Consider the following 19957-nt stretch of genomic DNA (forward strand, 5'->3'; position numbering starts at 1 on the left):
AAAAGCTGATTTCAGAAATGTTTACCTTGGAAGGGGGCCAGCAAGTACAACTTTTTTCCCTTGTTAATTTAGCTTTGGGTGAACTGAGAGTCCAGAATCAAAGGCAGTCATCACAAAGATGGTTTTCCTCTCATCTTCCGCTCTACAGCCCGTAGGAACAGAAAGAAATCTGCAAAACAAAATGTAATCCCTATTAAACTAGTTTAACAAAACAATCCCTACACAAGGTTCACTTACTAGCTTTTTCTGCCAAACACAGTACCACAAGGTCATCAGTAGTGGTTGAAGTTTGCTCAGTTGTCAGGGGGATGAGTTTGTTAAGCACGAAAGTTTCTTCTTGATGTACTTTGACAAAGTAACCCAACTCAAGGTTTACATACTGGCCTTTCCCCAAATTTCCTATCTCCAGCGTTTCTAAGCTTACTGCTTAAATTTGAAACACTTTTAAATCTTGCACATCAAAAGACTAGGGGTGTCATGAATCTCCAAAACCACCATTTGATACGACTTTAGATTTTAAGGTCAGCATTTAATTTTGCTTTTTGAAACATTTTCTTTATTTTGCACTGATGGTGATGCTAGACTTTTAGAGTTTTGAAGTTTTGATTCGTTTTCATTTTATGCCCTGATAATTGCCATTTACAGTAGAGGACAAAATGACCCCCCCCCCCTCCCAAATGAAATGTTAAGTGAAAGTTTATTTCAAAATTTTCCAAGTGCTTTTTTAACAGAGCAAGGAATTTTCAACATAGCATTTCTAAACATACTAGTTTTCTTTAGAAAGTATAAATTATTTCTATTTGCACACAATAACTATTATTATTTCAGAAAAAAATATCAGGGTCAGTAGTATTAGCCCCCTTAAGAACTGAGCTTTTTATTGAGCCACAGCACAAACCACTGTTGTGTAATTATGTGCTTTAACTTTGTAATACTCAAAGCTTGTCAAGTTAAAACTGAGTGTTATCATCCAATTTACACACAGTATAAAAACTTCAGTAAGGGTTTGCGCTGTCACTTGAGAAAGCATCATGTCAAAAACAAAAGAAATCAGTTTAGACTTGAGAAAAAGAATTGTTGATGCTCACAAAGCAGGAGGAGGATATACAAAGTTATCACAGTATTTCCAAGTTTCAAGAACTGGAGTGAGAAGCATCATCAAGAAATTCAAAGAGAACCACACAGTACAGAAGAAGCCTGGCAGAGGCAGGAAGAGAAAGATTTCAAAGACTCTGGAAAGAAAACTAGTGAGAGATGTGTCTAAAGACCCCACAACAACTGCCAAGACACTAGAGAATGACTTAGCCAAGTTGGGAATTGTAGTCTCAAAGAAGACAATCACTAGAACCCTGCACAGGAATGGACTGCGAGGCTGCAGAGCAAGAAAAACTCCACTTCTGCAGAAGAGACGCCTTCAAGCCAGACTGAAGTATGCTAAGGACAACCTGGAGAAAGATTCTGCATACTGGAAGTGTGTCCTTTGGTCAGATGAGACGAAACTAGAGCTGTTTGTCCATAGAGACATTGTTTATGTTTGGCGAAAGAGGGGAGAGGCGTATAACCCAAAGAACATAGTCCCCACAGTGGTGGGAGTATTATGTTGTGGGGTCGCTTCAGTGAGACTGGAACTGGGAATCTCATCAAGGTGGAAGGAATCATGAAGAAAGACGGATATGTGAAGATGTTGAAAGAAAACCTCAAGCAGTCAGCAGCAAAACTGGATCTGGGTCATCGCTTTGTCTTCAAACACGACAACAACCCAAAACACACGTTGCTCCTGGTGAAGAACCACCTCCAGAAGACCAAAGTGAACGTTACTGACTGACCTGCACAAAGCCCTGACTTGAATCCCATGAAAATCTGTGGGATGAACTGAAGACCAAGGTCCATGCCAGAAGACCATCGAATCTGGAGGAGCTTGAGAGATTCACCAAAGAAGAACCGGCTGGGACTCCTCAGGAGACGTGTCTGAGACTTGTTGAAAACGACAACAAATGACTGCAGGCTGTTATCCAGCAAAAAGGATACACAACTGACTATTAGCATCAGGTGGGCTAATAATTTCCACCCTGGTAGATTTTGGTTTTTGTGAAATAATTTTGTTTCTGTGTGCAAGGTAAAATAATGTAAGCATCCAAAATAAAACTAGGATGTTTAGAAATGTTAAAAAAAATCCTTGCTCTGTTTAACAGCACTTGGGAAATACTTTTAAAAAAATGAAATTTTCATAGGGCAGCTAATATTTTCGTCCTCATGGCTAGATACTAGGAGAATCGCGGATTCTGTCTTTTGATTTGATCCTTGAAATTGAAAGCTCATTTTGATCAGTTTTCGATTTAATATTGAAATTGTGACATGCCTAGAACCGGAATTTCAACTTTTTGCATCTTTTCAAATAACATTTCTAGTGTTTTAATTATTAACTCTTCAACTGACAGTTCAGCTGCTTTCTGTGCTTCCTGTTCAACTGACAAATCAACTGATTTTATTTCTTAACACCATTGCTGGTTTTCAACAGAGGCACCTGACTTTTTTACACTCAGCACCCATACTGTGTAAGTAGCAAATGCACTTGCACCCATGGGTGTATTGGTCATAAAATGAGGTGTGGTCAGGTGCATTGTTGGTACATTTCTATCTTGAAGGAGCATTAAGCCATTGTGCCATTGACTAACAAATTCCTGGACTAAAGTCAATGTTGCAGTATTTTCTTGCTATTTAAAGGATCCATTATTCAGATAGTAAGATGCACCAACGTAGGCTGGTGGACGACACATGCATACCCTGCTTGTTACACACATAGTAACATGCAGCAGCACATGTCAGTGTATTTGCTCATATGCAGTCATAATGAGTTGTTGATTGGAGAATTAGGAGACGGCGGAGGCAGAGGGTCCACCAGCCAGGGACCATATATCAGTCCCTCAGCGAAGACAAACTTCGCTTATCCCTTTGAGTCATAACAGACATCTGTAATCTGCAGTCAGGTGATTTAGAGACCGATGCCAGTTGTCCATATGCACTGCCCATCGTTGTCACAGTCACTGCTGCACTGTTTCTTCACCAGTGGGTTTTCCAGCATCAACAAAACAGAGAAGGCAAAAAAAAAAAAAAAATCAGCGAAAACTTTGCACCAAATGCACCATTTAAATAGCAATGCGCCAGACGGCAACCTGGCTTTTAAATGTAATGGGAGCTGACATTCTGCTTGGTTTATGGTATGAATGGTTTTAGTTTCATGTTATGCCCAAAGCACAACTATGATTAGGCTAATTAAGAGAGGAAATACAACTTGCACCCCACTTTGCATCCATATCATGCGCCATTTAATTAACAACAGAGTCCAAAATCCATTTGCACCATTTATTTTCAGTGCTTTCAGTGCATACACATCAACCCACAGTCCCACTGTTTTTATCTATTTAACTAATATTTCTACTTTTTTATCACTTACCTCTTCAACTGAGACTTCAGCTGCAGTCAGTACTTCAACTGACATTTCAGATTCTTTCATATGTTACTCTTCATCTTTCAGTTCAGCTGCTTTTAGCACTTACAAGTAAACTGGCAGCTCCAAGAACTACTTTCTTTCTGCAGTAGAATCTACTGGAACTACTTTAGAATAGGGATGCACAGTTACCAATACCAGCATCGGGTATTAGTCCAATATTGTCCTCATGTACTCGTACTTGTACTCATAAAACTACTCCGATACTCCACACCCGATACCACATCACGAAACTAGAGTTCAAAGTGTTTACTGATGCTTACCTTCTTTTTTTGGTCATGTCGTCATCATCAGCGGGAGACTTGCTGTCCTCAGCATCATCCACTAATGACCGCAGTGACTTTGGAAACTGTCCATAATATTCCATTTAAGTCCATGTAAACCTGAAATAAATGCAGAGTGCACCTGTAGACCGCAGCCAGCCGCTGTCCAGTAAGTCCTGACGGGTGTAAACTAGTCTTATCGACTAATTAATCTGAAGACAAAGAAAAACACCACTTCCAGTCTGTAGCCCTCTTTTTTTTGTAATAAGCTTCTTTTTGTGTACTTAATCTTCACCAAAATGGCCTGACAGCACAGTACATCCAACTTCACAGCAGGGTCAACTAAACTAAAGGATAAACTGTTGCACACATGGCGTCACACTCATACCTGTCCCCCCTAAACAATGACAGGTAGGAACTAATTAGCTCTTAGACAAAAGAGACATGAAGAAACTTAAATACTACACATGTAAATGTGTCATTAAAATACTAGTTAAAATTCTGTAAATGATAATGAAATAATTATCATATAGAACACCATTTATAATAGTAAACTTAATTCTGCAAGTCCATAATAATGTTGTGAAATTATTATACTGAAATATATCATGTACACAGTAAACTGCAGCTTAATAAGGAACAAAATCAGTAAAGTAACTTACTACAAATAACCTAAAAATGTCATGTGTACAGTAACTATGGTTACACTTTTAGCAGGAAACAGCAACAATGATTTGTAACATTTAGAAAGTGACCATCTAATGAAAATAAACATGTTTTAAAAGTTACTGTAAGAACTTTAATGGCATTACTAAATACTTGTATTGGTACTCGGTATCGGTAATTGTATAAATGTAAGTACTTGTACTTGTACTCGGTTTGAAAAAAAGTGGTATCGGAGCATCCCTACTTTAGAATCTGCCAGAACTACTTTTTTTTCTGCCAGAAAGAAAGTAGTTCCTACATGAAACTGCTCACAACAAGGTATGTGGATTATTTTGCATTACTGGGTCATGATTTTTAGAAAGAGGTGCTGGTTTTGAATTTTTTAAATCTATTTTTTGGTGCTTTGAGCACCGCAAGCCGAGTGCCATTCAGTCCCATTATATTGTAGAGAAGGCAGACATCTCTACGGTTGACATCTCTAAAACTCTACAACTCCTACCAAAAAAAAATCTATGAATAAATTGAATAAATGGCAATTCAGGCCAGAAGAAAAATATGTACTTTTGATTTTGTGGTGAAGTGTCTCTTTAAAGGTAACACTTTAAACTTTCTGAAAGCTCTTTCAATACTTTTTCTTTGTTTCTTCATTCAACTATTACAAATGTTTCAACAGCAAATTTTCAGCAGTGAGGACAAATCAATTTTCTTCAGAAAATGCAACATTTTCTAGGATTATAAATCACCCTTATTAGAAACACTGATAATTATTCCTCACTGCACCACTCTACAGCACTAATACAGCACAATGCTCACTCGTAATTTTGCTCCCTGACAATGTGTCCACAGACGGTGATTCAGGAGCTCTGTGTAGGCAAGCAGCACTAAGAGGAAGGTTACTGAAGCCACATTACCAACATTGATATTACCCAACTCTGAGCCCCTTACTTCATTCCCCACCCATTCAAGAATCACATTAAGGTTGCCGAGAGCTGTTTTATTGCTTTTAGCTTTTCAATTAGACTGGATAATTTGTGTCCACCTCCTTTAGATTAGATTTTAAATGAGAAACATGTTGTGCCATTAATTATCACAATTCTTATTTTGTGGACAAAGCTCTTTAACGCCCAGCTGCAAAGCAGAGTGGAGGGAAGAGAGGGGGAGAAAAAGATGGAGGGAAGGGAAAAAAAAAAACATGTAAATGTGATGAGCAACACGGGGGACTGCCGGGCTGTGGACGGGCTAAGTGATTAGCTCGGTAACAGTGAGAAGGGCTATGACAGTGATGGCCTTTCAAAGAGTGCGCCGCCTCGCCTGGTGGTGTGTCTGTCAGACTACCTGACACCCCAACGCTTTCCATGCTGAGATGTGTGCATACGCGTGCGCGCCTATCTGAGCGTGCGTTACTGACCCGAGGTGATGTCGGTGAGCTACAGGAGATGTTTGTTCCTTCGTCCAGCACCACCCCTCCTTCCCACCCAGCTGAGGAGCGAACACTTCACTCCCAGTCAGCTCTGAAAGTGGGTCAGGCCTCTGTGTAGCTCCTGCCGCTGCTGCGGTTTGTCTACAGCACTGCTGCTGCCTCTGGATGCTGTGTACAGCAGGACGTGCTTCTGCAGCAAGATAGTCAGGAGATACTGCAGGCACACACAGCAGCAGACCCTCTGCCAGTTGCATACATATATATATATATATATATTTATGGTATGCCTTTGGTTAAAAAAAAGGAATGAAATGTCAAGAATATTGAATAAAAGTTTGAGAGAACTGAAACTTGAGAAATTGACTGAATGAAATGGACTTTTATTTAGGGTTGCAGCTTACAGTTCATTTCACAATTAATCAGTCAGTTATTTGATGTATAAAATGTTAGAAAATGGTGACAAATGTCAGTGTTTCCCAAAACCAAAGATGACAACCTAAAAAGTCTTGTTTTGTCCACAACCAAAAGATATTTACATTACTGTCAGACAGGAGTAAAGAAACAAGAAAGTATTCACATTTAAAGAGCTAAAATCAGAGAATTAATTATTATTAACTGTTCTGAAAATAGATGCAGATTAATGTAATCATTGGCAGTCCATCAATTAATTGATTAAGTTTTGCAGCTCTGCTATTATTAACTGCTATTTTTGTCATTTGTAGAAACCGTCGGAAGTTCAGAGCTTTGTTGGTTGAAATATGAATAAGGAAGTCGTCCTTCTAAGATCTAGCTACTTATCTCACCACATCTATATAAAAAATAACTAAGCAGAAAGGAGTCATAAAGGAGGAGGTGGTCGATATGAAGACATTTTTTCCCTCAAAAAGTCTCAAAACCAAGTAAATTGTGATTTTAGTTTATGCTACTACATAATGTTTTTTGAGTTTATGTTTTAGAGGTGTTATTTGCTAGTTTGCTAGCTAATCTTTAGGTTGGCTAATATTGCTTGCCCATAAGTTAAAGCTTACTTGCTAGCTAAGCTAGCAGCAGACAAGCTAATGAAGCTCAGCTTAAGTTCAATCAGGAAGACCTTCTATTACACTGCCTTCATTCATAACTTTCCTTTACTCCAGCTCTCCCCTTCTATTCCCTCTAATCAGCTGTTTGTGGGCGTTCACCTTCGTCTTTACTATCCAATCAGATTTTGCCACGGTCGCGATAGCCAGTCAATTTGCTGCTGCCAAACTTTAAATCGCCTCTGTCTTTGCTCCATCAGTTGTCATTCAGTCAGTCTGTCTCTGCTTGCTCCTCACCACCACCACCAGTGTCTAGACCCCAGGGGGTTTTCTTCACTACAGCTTCATCACCCCCATTTATATATATGCATATTGTTTCACCTCAATGGGGTCTAACTGCCAAAGACGTAAACCATTTTCTTTTACTCTTAGTCTCTCCTGATTGAAATGTAGTATTGGCTAGGGAGCAGCTGTCTGAAGAAACTCCAATGAGGAGAGACTTCACTGTGAGTCTATGAAATATATTTAATTGACGTGCACGATTGAGATGGAAAATGTGAAAAGCCTTTGCCGATTTGGAGTCTGGACGGTGGTGGTGGTGGTGGAGGTGAAGGGATGGCTGAAGATCTGGATGTGATGAGGGCTGGACTTCCGATGGGCTCAACCGGGGCACTTGGTTAGGAGAACTGGAGGAGAATGGGGTCAAGGAGGGTCGCCACATTTCTGTGCTGAAAGCGGCAGAGAGTAGAACACATTTAAACTTCTGGCACAATGATGTGATTGGCTGGTGGAGATTGTGGTTAAATCTGGTTGGTTGACTTAAAGAGTGAACGGCCAAAGATAGCCGATTGAAAATAAGTAGATAGAGAGAGCAAGACGGATGTGGATGAATGAGGCATAAAGGTAGTCATCCTGACTGAACTTAAGCTGAGCTTCATTTTAAAAAAATGGCAGTGTGTGATTTATTGACAGTGTGGGTCCTTTGGAATTGACATACATTAAGAATGTAATGACACCAAAAACTACGTACGTACGGTACGTTATTATCACCATTCAACTCCATGATACAATATTTATCCTATTAGACACTAAATCCTACACACTGGTCCTTTAAATTCTGCTTCTAGCTGCTGCTAGTTGCTAATGAGACTAGAGTAACAGTCCAACAAAGGGGGCTGTCATTACACTGTCATAACCATGATCAGTGCCATTCAGTCAATTATGCCGTCTATAATGCAACAGTGACGTTGTTTGAGGTGTCTTTTTTATGCCAACTTGACATTAACCGAGACAAAAATGTCTTTCTTATGACAAGGTGACATTAAACGCCTTAAAAAATCTGCTCAGCTTCATGTGTTAACACTGCACTGAACTGTCATAATGGTCTCATGATGGTCAGTGTCAGAACATACATATACACATACATACACATATCATACATATAAGTGTGTCATGAATATGTTCCTTGACCTCAAGTGCTTCATTTTGTACTTGTCATAAATATATCATTAAGTTTTATTACACTGTTAAATGCTTATGTAACGGTGTCATGAATAATTTGTTTACTTTTGCTAAAAAATTATATAATTGACAGGATGACATTTAATGACAACAGTCCTGTTCCTGTCATTACATGGTTATGACAGTTTGATGCACACCCCCTTAAATTAAGTCTCACCAACAGTACAATTCAACAGCATCACAAACTACACTGGTAATACTTTACAATAAGACTACATGAATTAACATTCGTTATTGCAGCAATAAGCATTAACAACAGTTGTTTGTTAACTAACGTCTCTAACAATCATTTACTAATGGTTAATTATATTAAAACAGTATTGATTGCATATATTCACAACAATATTTTTCTGTATGATATTAACCACCTGATTCAAATTTTAGATTCATCTAGAATGACTCTGAAAGAGACACAGTTAAATGTATTTGGTAAGATTATATATGTGCTATTTTAACATTAAAAATACATTTCCACCTAGAACATCACAAAAAAAGTCCATAGCATTAGCATTACGCATTAACATAGCATTTCCCAAATTCATTTGGGAAACGAGTACAAAAATAAAACAAAAAAATTTGCTATTTGTGATAAGTAAGGGTACATTGTTTCAGAATTTGAGAGTTTTGAGACAAAGATTTATTAATATATATATATATATATATATATATATACATATATATGTATATACAGGTACAAGGAGCATTTTATTTTTCAATTTTTACAAAGTTATTGCACATATAAATTTGAAAACAGTCGAAATGAGCGCCTTGTGTGCTTTACTGCATCCTCCATAATGATTTAAACCTTGTACACCCTGCTTTGGTGATACTAAACTTAATCCTACCAGTAAAGTAAGTTTGAGTTTGTATGTGACAGAAGGAGACCCATGTATTTATATATACAGTATATATGTATATGTGCATGCTGCCATATATCTACATACTATGAGCATGCAGTTCCTCTAGAGTCTTGTGCTGCTTAACATGTGATAATAACCCTGCTGGCTGAATGTAAATCAGATTTACCGTGCTCTCTGGAGACGGCCTGCATGTGTCTCTCACATTAAAACGCTCCTCTTGTGGAAGGCGCTTCCTGCTGCAGGAGGAGGTGCAGGAGCAGGAGGAGGAAGGCTTGCGAAGGAGGCAGAGGTCGGTTAGCTCCGAGGTGTTTCCACCCGCCTCTGAGGAAGTGACTCATGCATGTTTTGGCCTGACAGGCAGATGTGATGATAAGCCTCCCGAGCCAGAGGTGGCTGACAGTATGTGGCACGCACACCCCGGCTGACCACCTCCGACTGAACGCTTTGTAAACGTGAACATAACACACTCCGGGACACACTTATTGCAGCACTTCTTTGTTCTGCTTGATTTCATATGTGACTGAAAATACATTACAGTAAATCTTTCGTGGCATGTTCACTTATTTTTAATGAATTTAACTCTGTTCACAAACCAAAAAGGCCTATTAGAAGAGCTAAACCTCCCCTTTGAATTAGACTATAAACCATTATTATACTCTTTTATTATATTAGCTATTCCAATTTCCTAACAGAGCAGGCTCTGTTTTAGAAGTGGTGCTCTGCAGCAGTCTCAAAAGAAAACACACCCTCAGGGTTTTTTATTCCTCATCTCTGCAATTCCAGCACACTGACCCAATTGTAACCTGTTTTGCACACTTCCCTCCAACATTTCCTCCTCTGTCTTTTGAAGTGGGAGCAATAAAAAGCTGTTAAGCTGATATATTCAGATAAGCAAATATTTCTGCAGAAGCCAAAATTGCGATATGTAATGAAAGTCTTGCAGTTTAAAGTCCTGGTTTGTACCTACAGGTGCTGTATATGCTAACCGCTTTATCTTCATTTACATCTGTTTGAAGATTTATAAATTCTCCAGGTGAAGTCCGGCCTCTCAGAGGAGACGATATACACACCATTCATTTAAATCAGTGTTGGAGAAAGTATTCACAGCCTGTACTTCAGTAAAAGTAGGAATACCACATTGTGAAAGTTCTGTACAAGTAAAAGTCCTGGATTTAGAACCGTGCTTATGTATTAAGTATTATCAGCAAAATCAAAGGGATAGTTCACCCAAAAATGAAATTTCAGTCATTATCTTCTCACTTATCTTATCTTCTCATGCTGATTGAAGGTCATTTTTATTTTATTTTGTTAGTCTACAAAACACTGCTGGAGTTTCACAGGAAAACAGTGCCTCAATTCTGCTTATCTGGCAAGTCTCCTAAAGTTCTGACATGCTGTTTGTACACCGTCACACCACACACACAGGTCAGACTGTGTGCATCATGGCTCCAAGCTAAGGATCTACAGTGAAGATTCAGACTAAAAACATGGAGTAAATACATTTTTTTTAGTCAACTTGGCATGTTGGGGCTTCAGGAGACTTGGATTACAGCAGACAAGGAGTATGGAGGCATTTTATGTTTTTATTCTGTTGTTTTATTTACATTAGGCCTGCACATATAATCGCAATTGAATTAAAATCACAATGTGGCCAAGTATAATGTCCAAATTGCAGAACCAAAACCAAATTGCAATTTTATGAAAATGGAAAAATGTGTGAAAAAACATCATTATAATGAGGTACTGTAGTGCTGCAGAGATGACATGGCCTAAAAATCTTGTTCTGCAGATGAAAGAAAACAGACCTCAATAAATATCACATCATCATGATTTTCACAAGATGAAACTTGTGATGAAAAACTGATCCTTTCCATTAATCATATTGCATATCGCAATTTCAGTCAAAATAATTACAATATGATTTCTGTACCAAATGCAGCCCTACAGAGGACAGTCCATGGATCTACTTGTTCCTCTCAATCTGCAACAGGATGGTTAATTTTTTCGTACATGTACAAATAATCACTCACTCTAATATCGCAAATCTTACTGCAACTGCATTATCAGTCAAAATAATTGCAATTAGATATTTTTTCAAAATCATTCAGCCCTAGTCACCTTTCACATCCATTGTTTGGGAGATTCTGCAACAGTTTTTCTATGAAACTCCAGCAGTGTTTTGTGGACTAAAAAACTAAACCTGACCTTCAATCGGCATGAGAGTGAGGAGATAATGACTGAATTTTCATTTTTGGCTAAACTATCCCATCAAAGTATCAAAAGCAAAAGTTCCTTTGTGCTGTAAAATGGTTCCTGTTGGTGTTCTACTATTATATCAGGCGTTTTTGGATTAATATTACTGCTGTATTAACATGCATGTTGTTTTATCACTGTAAATGCCCTCCTAAGACCTGAGCCTTGATTTTGTATTATATATTATATTGCCTTTGAACATCCAGTACCCATATAAACCAGCTAAACAAATTAATTTCAGAAAGATAATAGATGATAATAAATGTGATGAAGAATGTGCTCTGGAAAGAATTAAGACACCACTGCAAAATGATCAGTTTCTCTGGTTTTACTATTTATAGGTATGTGTTTGAGTAAAATGAACATTTTTGTTTTATTCTATAAACTGCTGACAACATTTCTCTCAAATGTGAAATTAAAATATTGCCATTTAGTGCATTTATTAGCAGAAAATGACAGCTGGTCAAAACAAAATAGATGCAGTGTTTTCAGATCTCGAATAATGCAAAGAAAACACGTTCATATTCATTTTTAAACAACACAACACTAATATTTTAACTTAGGAAGAGTTTAGAAATCAATATTGGTGGGATAATCTCAATCTTTAATCACAGGAGTGGTTTTTATAATCTTCCTCATAAAATAAGATTTGGTTCAGGTGATCATCTAATCAGTGTATCATTAAGTGGAATGAGGAGGTTTGTGTTTGAATCCAACAAACAGTGGAATGGACTGACTGCCATACATGTAGATGCTGATTTAAGAAACATTTGTGAGAGTGGTCTCTTAGTTAAGAAAGGAATGCAAAGCAAATAAATGCAGCAAAGAAATAAGGAAAAAGACCACAAACTTATGTTACGAGAAAGAAAAAGACAAAAAAAAACAAAAAAAAAAAAACAGCACAAAGTAATTCCTTAGTTCCAAAGTAAGTCCTTATTTATATGTGATGAACAGAAAGTAGGTTTTGTCACAAAAAAACACATTCAAACTCAGAAACAGAAATACATGGTATAAAATGGATGCATAAAATGGAAATACTCATGTACAAGTACCATAAAATTGTTCTTAAGCACAGAACTTGAGTAAAGTCTCTCCAGCGCTGTGTGTTTTATAGTTAACAGTGTTATGTGATGAGGCTATTTAATTTGGTCTAATAAAACTCATATTAAAGCCCAGGGTACTTCAGAAGTGTGTGATTTGGGTTGGCAAGCATGGATGTGAGTCCAGTCACAGTGAATGTTCAGGTCAGTCAACTTCATCACAGACCGGGCGTCTCCAAGCTCGCCTGCTATTGTAGTTCATGCAGCCTAAAGCGCCAAAGGGCTGGGTGAAATGGAGCACAGATCAGAGTGTATATTTGCACCCTGGTGAGAAAAGGCACATGGCAGCTATTCAGCTAATCACACCCGAGCCTCTCCATTCACCTGTTAAGAGTGACAGATTTTCTGTAGATAAGAGGTTATGTTGAATGAAGAGACTAAACTTCAATTTTAAATTCGATTTTTAGACTTAGTTGGCTTATTATTCACTTTTGTTATTATTTCAGTTTTCAGTCATAATTTGGTTAGGTTTACTTACACCTTTGTTGCAAACAGCATTGTTGGCCATGGATGAATGGGTGCCTTTCTCTGCCATGCAAGGCTATATACACCCTTGTGTTAATAACCACATTGGGTATTCCACCACAATTGCAAATAGCCATATTGGCTATCTACACCCTGGTTGCAAATAACATTACTGACTACATACAACTGGGTGCTTGTCTCTGCCATGCTAGGCTATATACACCCAGGGTGGAATAAGCAATGTGGGTATTCCACAGTGGGTGCAAATAGCCACCTAGGTTGCAAATAGGATTTTTGGCTATGGACAACTGGGTGCTTGTCTCTCCCATATAATTAGCCACAGTGGCTATTCCACCGTGGGTTCAAATAGCCACACTGGCTGTTTACACCCTGGCTGGCTACAGACAAATGGCTGCTGTCTCTACCATGCTAGGCTACAGTAGATACTCTTGGGGTGAAATAGTTAATGTGAGTATTCCACCATGGGTGCACAGAGCCAAATTGGGTATTTGTGCCCTTTAACAAATAACATTTTTGGCTACAGAAAACTTGGTGCTTGTCTGTGCTTAGTAAGGCTATATACACTCCCAAATAAATAGCCACATTGGATATCCCACCATGGGTGCAAATAGCCATATTGGCTATTTACACCCTGGTTGCATGTAACATTCTTGGCCACAGACAAATGGGTGTTTGTCTTTCCCATGCTAGGTGAAGTACAAATAGAATGCTATAGTTAATGTGGATATTCTACTGTGGGTACAAATAGCCACATTGGCATTTTGCCCCCAGGTGCAAATAGTGTCTGCCTTAATAAATACACTGTAATTCTGTCACATCACTGGCGTCATCGCTTTGTTACAGCTGAACCATTTACAGTGATGCTCAACAACAAAGAAAGGAAAGATGCTGCTCCTGTAACTGATGTTGTTGTTTGGTGTCATGTCAGATGTTCACATCAGATCTTCATTGCTGTAACAGAAGTTTCTGCTCTGTTATACATTTCAAGAAGGAAACATGAAACCACTTTTGCTAAAAAAGAAAGTTGTAGAGGAGGCAGTGACCCACAGGATTAATGAGCTGCGGTAATCCATCATCTCCTGCATAAACAGCAGAATGCTGAGTTATGGCCGACCGGTCTGATGTGTGTCGGGGTGTGTGTGTGGTTATTTTGTAGCAGCCTGCTGTCATTTATATGTGATTTAATGAAGGTAAACACAGTGAACAGCCGTGTGTAATGGCACCGCGCTCTGACGCGGCACTTCTCAATCTAGATGCTGCAGATTTATTTGTCCTGCGTGTGTCCCGCTGCTTCAGATGGCTGATGACTTCAACTGTACTTTTTTTTAAATATATATATATATATACCTGGACCCTCATTTCCCAATGTTTTTGTGTGTAAGTAACTAATGAGGACTGAGGGAGACACAGTGACACAAGACGCAGCTGCTTGCAACTGACAACAGTATCAAAGTTTCTGACAGTGTTATAGAAGGGATACAGAGATGGACAGTTTGTTAAAGAGTAAGATTCTTTTTGTTTAACCAGAATGTGAACCATGTCAGACAGTGATGTCTTTTTTGATGTCCCTCAAAAATGTCAAACACAAAACACAGGAGCATAGGTGTGGTGAATGGATTAAACTGTCTTCATCTGCTCTAACATAAGCTGCAAATGTTAGCATGTCTGGCTAACTAACACTAGCTTACTAGCTGCAGTAACTTTACCTCCAGACAAACTTGTTAGATTCACCTGCATCTGAATTTGTTCTGTGGGGCTTAGCTATTATCCTGGCTGTCTTCCGTGATTGCAGTGTGGCTGGTCTGGCTGGGTGACCCGTCTCGAGGTCCACTGCGTTAATCGCATCCCTGCGTTTCCTTTTGCCACGTTAATGAGTGCATCTCTGTCATCTGTCATGTAGATATGCCTGCGGTGTTTCACCATGTGACCAAAACTAATTAGCATTAGCTTACATTAGGCAGCTACACTTATGAAATCTGCTTGTGAGTCTTTATTATAGCTGATAGAACCCACCGTCGTCAGCTAAAAATGAGAAGCTGCTTTTGTTTACGTCTGTAAAGAATCAAAAACCTTTTGTTTCAACAATTACTCCAAATTGCATTGTTAAATTTGCCACTGTTATCACTGAAAACTGAATAAATGCAGTGCAAGAATTGAAAGTTTGGCAGGCTTAGCAACAGTAACTAAGGAGGGCAGGGTTGAGTGAAGGCTCAGTTGCTCTTGTCAAACTCACCAGACTCCATTTACAAAAAAGTTTGTTTTTTTTAAATTCTATTTAAAATATTCTCTCCAATTTAGTCGTTGCCAATTCCAATTTTCCACATGCATTGTCTCTGTCAATAAAAACTTCCACTGTTTGGTGCATAAAGGGAAGCTTGTTAGGAAAAATATTGGGCTGTAACAGGGTTCGGGCAGACACATCCTAATAAGGGTTGGGTTTTGCTCGGTTCCAGGCATAACTTTGTCTGAATCACGCCTTGACTGGCTCAACTTTTCAAGCACGATTAAAGTGCTACTTGTCACTGTCAAATACAAAAAATACGGTTCAGAAAAATAAGTTAAAACTGGCTACGGGGTAAAGAACATGCATTCATGTCTGTGGAAACAAGTCATATATCTCATATAACGCATTTTATCCCCTCGTACTCCAGCACCCAGCTCTTGAGTTTGTGAGGTTTCAGTCCGTTAAGATCACAGGGTGCACATTTGGATTCCTGAAAGTGCATGTCCCTTCAGCAGGCAGCTGATCTCACCCACTCTGGCTTTTTCTCATGCCCCATGGGCAAAGAGGCCCAGAGATATTTGTTCAAACTGACCACAGAGACACTTCCAATAAACCACAAACTACTGGCCACACCACTAGCTTTAGAGAAATTAGGCCAATTGAGTCTGAGAGACAGTTTAACGGCCCCCTCTCCTCCCATCAAGAGCTCAAGCAATTTAATCCATGTTTTGCAGCTTTTGTAATTCAGCCTCCACTCAAACACCCCAAGATACTTGTAATTACTGACAATAATTGAGTTTGTGTCGATGTGAAACACAGCTTGGGCTGGACGGGACTGGGAGGAGAGTGCATTTGTTGTGCTCGTTTGGCAGAATGACAGTGATCCAAAGCTGCAAAGACAACAAGCGCGGCACCTATTTAAATGTTTGGTGAAATGAAATTAAATGTGACACAATGAGAGGAAAGGGGAGTGGACCCCACAGCCTCATCCGGGGTGGTTATAATTAACTCGCGTGCGGCAGGAACACAATTAATACACAACAGTGTTTATGACAGCTGCGCTAATGTCGCGGCGCCACGTTTCCCTCAGTCGGCAAGGCTCATGGTTTCACCTGTCCGCCTCCGGTTGGAGAAGTTTACCTTAGAACAGTCTCCCATGGCAGACTGTGTACCCCAAGTGTTATTTGCATGCGCTAGAGTAATATTTGTCAGCCAGAGAGAGCTTACAGGAGAATTGTTGTATAATACATCAATTTTAATTTCCTAAAACAACAGAAGCTCAGAGATTAGGTAGTATCTGATCAAACCGTTGCTGGTTTGGTTCCCCAGGATCACAATCTGGGAAGTGGAAGAGTTCCCCTTCATAACAAGACAGTAAGCCTCCAACTGCTCCGGTGGAAACTGCAAAGCAGGGAAAGTATAAAACAGTGGCAATAGCAGGCAGCTCCCTGGTGTAATTGTGTACTACAAAGTGAGTGTGAGAGGGGAAAAAACAGCAGAAGTTTGTGCTCAGCAAAGCCAGCTCGTGTAAATACAGATAAAAAAAAAAATCACAGCAGCGTTGGACCACTGTATCTGGCATTGTCATTGTTTACACCTACATTTACAGTATGTATCAGAGGTTTCTGCTCCGCTGCTGCACCGACATCTCTTGGATCGCTGCCTGGACTGCAACACTGTAAAAATAAACTAGTTCTTTTAACTTAAGTTAGTGCCTGGACTGCCTTTAATTTTTTTTTTTTTTTTTAAAGTTGACTGAATTTGAAAAGACAAGTTGAGGCAGTTTTGTCAATTAAACTAGATGTCAATTCAGTTCTATTCTGTAAAAACTTATAATTTAAAGGCAACTGGCTTCACTAAAATTTTGATTTTTAAATCAAACTAAAACTCTTATATTTTGAAAGAAAGTTTTACCGACCTATAATCTCTGGTGTCTAAGTAATTTGCTTTTCTTCTTTAGATAAACTTCAGTATTTCAAAAATTGTTTGAATGCCTGAAAATCAAATGGTTGCAATTGAAAATAATAAATTATTAAACATTTTTTCACCTTACAAAATTTACTCAATATTTTAAACACATTTTTTTCTGAAACTTAAAGATTATTGTTATTTTTTTAAAGACAAAAAGTAAATAATTGTAACAGAAGATTATAGGTTGGGAAACCATTTTTTAAAGTTTATTTCAAAAGTTAATGGAGTGAGTTGAATTCAAAACTCAAAAACTTACTGAAGACGGTTGCCTTGAAATTATGACTTTTCTCAACATTCTTTTTTTGAGTCTAACTGACTTAACATGTTCAGTAAGCTTCAGATATTAAGTTGAATCAATCAGTCACACTGCTGAACATCACAAATCAGTTTGAAAAGTTTGTTAATGTGCTGTTTATGTTTGTTCAGAAAAAAAGGTAGTGTCCAAGCTGCCTTAAAATTTTGAGTTGACTGAATTTGAAAAGAGAAGTTTTGCAATAATTCAAATAATCCAAATAAACTTTTCTAATCAAATAAACTTGATATTAATTCATGTGTGCCTTAGAAAACATGTTCAGTAAGCTCAAGATTTACTTTTAGAAATCAAAAATAGTGCAGGAGCTGCCATAAAATCTGACTGAATTTGAAAAGAATAGCTGTAGTTTTGTAATGACACAAAACAAATAAACTTTTCTTGCCAAATAACATCAGTTGTACTTGAGAAAGATATTAAGTTGAACCAACTAAATTTGACATTTTCTCAGTTTGATATGTCTGCTTATATGATGATCATGTTTCTTTATTTTATATTTAGAAGAGCTGAAATGTCCTGAAAATAAATACTGTAGATCAGAGGTGGGCAATTATTTTTAATGAGATGCCACATGAGAAATTGATCAGGCTGCTGTGGGCAAGACACAGATGATATGAGGTCCAAATACTGGCCAGATCTCTGATACTGGAATGGTCAGAAGTGTTTTATGTAGGACACTTCGACTGTTGCTCACCTTTTCTGGACTGCCAAGTGATGAATTGTGGGCTAATTATTGTGTTTTACAGTGTATCATGCAGGCTGCGTACAGGTTGCAATGATAGTAGCATCAAAAGTAGAAGGACAACACAAACAACATGAATGTACAAAAAGATACAGTTCATTATCATTACCAATGAACACAGCACGGTGTCCTTTCAAAATAAAGGTCTGATAACAGTTTAATAGTAAACAAAATACCATTGACTGCTAGATTTGCTAGATTTTTAGTTTTTGGTATTTCCATGATGGCCTTGTGGGCCACATGAAACTTTTCAGTGGGCCACATTTGGTCCCTGGGCCACATTTTGCCCACGTCGGATATGGAGTGTAGGTTCTGTGTGACTTTGCCAAAAAAAATAAAAAATGAATACTTTTTCATCATTGTAGGCACAACTGTAGAAATGTGTACTTATAGCCCAAATTTATTATTATTTTTTTTAAATATTTGGTCAATTGAAATGTGCGTCACAGACAACGTCTACAGCTTGGTGCCTTTCCCTCTAAATTTTGTCAGTGGCCGGTCTTATGTCTCCCCTGAGTAGCAATGGATGCCAAATCCAAAAGAAGTAAAGTCTTTGAGGAAAAGAGAGAATTTAATAGTTGTGGCTCCAAAGAGATTTTATTTCCCTTTTCTGACCAAAAATGGTTTTTGATCGTAAAGGTTGCTGACCCATGGTTTAAGTGAAATGAACTTGAATAAATAAATCTTATATATTTACTTTGAGTTAATGAGAAAAGATTAAATAAAAACTCCCAAGATCTGTAACCAGATTCCACTACACTCCTGTATTGTGTTTACAATTAAGTTTAGAAAGTTTACTGTGAAAATTATTTGTTTTAACTTTTAAAAGTTAGTGTACAGGCTGCCTTTTTAGTTGACAGGATTGAAAAGGACAAGTTAGGGTAAATAAGCTTTATATTAATTCATTTGTACTGGAGAAAAAATGTTGAATAAGCTGAAAATATTAAGTTGAACCAGCAACTCTTCAGTCACACTGATGACAACAATATTTTTGTCCATTTTCTCAGTTTGATAAGTCTATTAGAATGCTGATCATTTTTCTTCAAGTCTGCAAATATGCTGCTTATGTTTCTTGAGGAACTTTAATGAGTTGATTTAACATCATTTCAAATAAAAAAAAACTTTAAGTTAGAATAACTCATGCCTAAAAGTTCTGAAGTGTGTGAAAATAAATACTACAAATGTTAAGTTTAATTAACTGGAATAAGTAAAACTTGTGTATTTATGTTAAGTTAATGAGAAAAGATTAGTTGATTCCACTAAATTGTTTAGAATTAGACAGTGTAGCATAAAAATAACTTTTAAAAGTTAGTGTACTTGCTGCCTATAAGTTGACTGAATTGGAAAAAACAAGTTTGGGTAAATTTGTAATGATTCAAAACAAACTTCTGTCATCAAATAAATTTTATGAATTCTGCTGTACTTGAGAAAACACATTGAATAAGCTTAAGACATTAAGTTGAACCAACGACTCACAGTGACGAACATTACAGACAAATTTGATTTCCTTTTCCATTTTCTCAGTTTGATTAATCTATTAGTATGCTGATCATTTCTCTTTGGATAAAAAAAGTTAGTGTCCAGGCTGCCTTAAAATTTTAAGTTGACTGAATTTAC

The sequence above is a fragment of the Lutjanus erythropterus genome, chromosome 15 (assembly GCF_056507025.1).
Source record: "Lutjanus erythropterus isolate fLutEry1 chromosome 15, fLutEry1.hap2, whole genome shotgun sequence".
NCBI classification, from domain to species: Eukaryota; Metazoa; Chordata; class Actinopteri; order Lutjaniformes; family Lutjanidae; genus Lutjanus; species Lutjanus erythropterus.